Raw genomic sequence first — 3,914 nt, 5'->3', positions numbered from 1 at the left:
GCCATTCGGCCATGCCTGAACCTTTATCAGTTATGTATTTTCAACGGTAGAGTTTCTACACTCCATAGATTAAGGTGTGGAGCTCTGCTGTTCCTCAAAGATTAATGCAAAGTACTATTATTTTTCTATTCAATTCAACTTATTTCGCTTCTAAGATATTCGTTCGTACTTCAACATGAATATGATGAACGTGACAATCATCATCATTCCCCATGAACGCGTGCCTGACAACCACCTCCGTTCTACCTTCGATTGAATGAGTGTCTCTTAGATCTCCAAATCAGAATCTTTGTGGTATAAGCTAGATTGATGGCGACATTCATGAGAGTCTGGAAAGTCTAAACCTTGTCTGTGGTAGTCCGAGTAGGACTCAAGGATTGAATGACTGTGACGAGCTTCAAACTCGCGAGTGCTGGGCGTAGTGACAGACGCAAAAGGATAGTAAATCCTATTCCAGCATGATCGAGAACCTCCAGATGATTAGCCATGCTGTGACAGCGCATCGGACCATTTTCACAAGGAGGATGGGACGCAGCCATTGACAACGGTGATGCCTCCAGACGATTAGCCATGCAGTGACAGCGCATCGGACCATTTTCTAGAGAGGATCAAAAGTAGCCATTGACAATGGTGATGACCTTACATAAAGCCAGCCATGGAAAGGAGTAGGATTGATTGGATGAAGACAGCAGGAAAGCAGAGGTTCAGAGGGACGACGCGTCTCTATACGCTTATTTGAAATTCTCACCAATGAGTTACATAAGTGTTTCTATCTTTACTTTTTATTTATTTATTATTTATTTTTGAAAACTCCATATCCATTTGATATCCGCCTGACTGAGATTTACAAGATGACCATAGCTTGCTTCATACCAACAATCTCCGTGGAATCGACCCTTACTCACGTAAGGTTTATTACTTGGATGACCCAGTGCACTTGCTGGTTAGTTGTATCGAAGTTGTGACAAATTATGAATTGAGAACAGAGCACCAAGTCTTTGGAGCCTGGAGATCACAATTTCGTGCACCAAGTTTTTGGCGCCGTTGCCGGGGATTGTCTGAGTTTGAACAACTGACGGTTCATCTTGTTGCTTAGATTGGGTAACTTTCTTTTTGTTTTCTTTTCAAAAATTTTTCAAAAATATTTCAAAATTTTCTCACCTGTTTTCGAAAAAAAAATTTTCTTCAGAATTTTTAAGAATGAATTCTAGTGTTTCATGAAGCATGTTGAAGCCTGGCTGACTGTAAAGCCATGTCTAATTCTTTTGGACTGAGGCTTCCGCTTATAAGTATATGAAGTTGGATGAAATATCAACTGTTGTATACATGAGAGGTATCTATTACACGCTGAAGCTTGGCTGGCCATTGGCCATGTCTAGTGTTTTGGACTAGAGCTTTCATTGAAAGCTTGGCTGGCTAGTAAGTCATGTCTAATTCCTGGACTGAAGCTTTAGACTAACAATGCAAGATTCCTGGAATTCATATTAAAAATTTTGGAATCCTTATTTTTCTTTTTCAAATAATTTTTGAAAAATACGAAAAAAATTAGAAAATCATAAAAATCAAAAATATTTTTGTGTTTCTTATTTGAGTCATGTGTCATGTTATAAGTTTGGTGTCAATTGCATACCCATCTTGCATTTTTCGAAAATTCATGCATACACAGTGTTCTTCATGATCTTCAAGTTGTTCTTGATAAGCTTTCTTGTTTGATCTTGATGATTTTGTATTTTGTGTCTTTTCTTGTTTTACATGTGCATTTTTGCATTCATAGTGTCCATACATGAAAAATTTTTAAGTTTGGTGTCTTGCATGTTTTCTTTGCATATAAAAATTTTCAAAAATATGTTGATGTTCATCATGACATTCAAAGTGTTCTTGGTGTTCATCTTGACATTCATAGCATTCTTGCATACATTCATTGTTTTGATCCAAAATTTTCATGCATTGCATCATTTTTCATGTTTTTCTCTCTCATCATTAAAAACTCAAAAATCAAAAAAATATCTTCCCTTTTTTCTCTCATAAATTTCGAAAATTTGGATTGACTTTTTCAAAAATTTTTAAAATCTAGTTGTTTCTTATGAGTCAAATCAAATTTTCAATTTGAAAATCTTATCTTTTTCAAAATCTTTTTCAAAAAATCAAATCTTTTTCATTTTTCTTATTTATTTTCGAAAATTTTTAAAATATTTTTCAAAAAATCTTTTTCTTATCTTTATCTCCTAATTTTCGAAAATATCATCATCAATTAATGTTTTGATTCAAAAATGTCAAGTTTGTTACTTGCTTGTTAAGAAAGATTCAAACTTTAAGTTCTAGAATCATATCTTGTGATTTCTTGTGGATCAAGTCATTAATTGTGATTTTAAAAATCAAATCTTTTTCAAAACTAATTTCAATCATATCTTCTCAAAAATATCTTTTTATCTTATCTTTTTCAAAAAATTGATTTTAAAATATCTTTTCTAACTTCTTATCTTCTTATCTTTTCAAAATTGATTTTCAAAATTTGTTTCAACTAACTAACTAACTTTTTGTTTGTTTCTTATCTTTTTCAAAACTACCTAACTAACTCTCTCTCTCTCTCTCTCTCTCTCTCTCTAATTTTCGAAAATATCTCCCTCTTTTTCAAAAATTTATTTTTAATTAACTAATTATTTTAATTTTTGATTTTAATTTTCGAAAATTACTAACCTTTTTCAAAAACTATTTTCGAAAATCACTAACCCTTTTTCAAAAATAATTTTCAAAAATTCTTCTCTCTCATCTCCTTCTATCTATTTATTCATCTACTAACATCTCTCCCTCACTCACCAAAAATCCGAACCCTCTCTTTCTCTCTGAGTTTAGATTTTCTCTTCTTCTTTTCTTCTACTCACACAAGGGAATCTCTATACTGTGGTAAAGAGGATCCCTATTATTATTTTCTGTTCCCTCCTTTTTCATATGAGCAGGAGCAAGGACAAAGGCATTCTTGTTGAAGCTGACCCAGAACCTGAAAGGACACTGAAGAGGAAACTAAGAGAAGCTAAATTACAACAATTCAGAGACAACCTTATTGAAAATTTCGAACAAGTAAAGGAGATGGCAGCCGAACCCAACAACAATAATGCAAGGAGAATGCTTGGTGACTTTACTGCACCAAATTCCAATTTACATGGAAGAAGCATCTCCATCCCTACCATTGGAGCAAACAATTTTGAGCTTAAGCCTCAACTAGTTTCTCTGATGCAGCAAAACTGCAAGTTTCATGGACTTCCATCTGAAGATCCTTTTCAGTTCTTAACTGAATTCTTGCAGATATGTGATACTGTTAAGACTAATGGAGTAGATCCTGAAGTCTACAGGCTCATGCTTTTCCCATTTGCTGTAAGAGACAGAGCTAGAATCTGGTTGGATTCTCAACCTAAGGACAGCCTGAACTCTTGGGATAAGCTGGTCACAGCTTTCTTAGCCAATTTCTTTCCTCCTCAAAAGCTTAGTAAGCTTAGAGTGGATGTTCAAACCTTCAAACAAAAAGAAGGTGAATCCCTCTATGAAGCTTGGGAGAGATACAAAGGACTGACCAAAAAGTGTCCTTCTGACATGCTTTCAGAATGGACCATCCTGGACATATTCTATGATGGTCTGTCTGAATTAGCTAAAATGTCATTGGATACTTCTGCAGGTGGATCCATACACCTAAAGAAAACGCCTGTAGAAGCTCAAGAACTCATTGACATGGTTGCTAACAACTAGTTCATGTACACTTCTGAGAGGAATCCTGTAAGTAATGGGACGCCTCAAAGGAAGGGAGTTCTTGAAATTGATGCTCTGAATGCCATATTGGCTCAGAAAAAAATATTGACTCAACAAGTCAATATGATTTCTCAGAGTCTGAATGGAATGCAAGCTGCATCCAACAGTACCCA

At 34.9% G+C, this 3,914-nt stretch overlaps 1 non-coding gene across 1 annotated transcript; it reads right to left on the bottom strand.

Annotated features, from left to right (window-relative positions):
• Positions 1 to 3,486: 3,486 nt before the first annotated feature.
• On the bottom strand, positions 3,487 to 3,594 carry LOC112719542 (small nucleolar RNA R71). Its single transcript, XR_003161840.1, has one exon. It is a non-coding gene; the product is annotated as a small nucleolar RNA R71 (small nucleolar RNA).
• Positions 3,595 to 3,914: the final 320 nt, after the last annotated feature.

This window comes from Arachis hypogaea, chromosome 10 (assembly GCF_003086295.3).
Source record: "Arachis hypogaea cultivar Tifrunner chromosome 10, arahy.Tifrunner.gnm2.J5K5, whole genome shotgun sequence".
NCBI classification, from domain to species: domain Eukaryota; kingdom Viridiplantae; phylum Streptophyta; class Magnoliopsida; order Fabales; family Fabaceae; genus Arachis; species Arachis hypogaea.
Note: the sequence above shows the minus strand (reverse complement) of the source record. Positions and strands in the feature narration are given on the sequence as shown.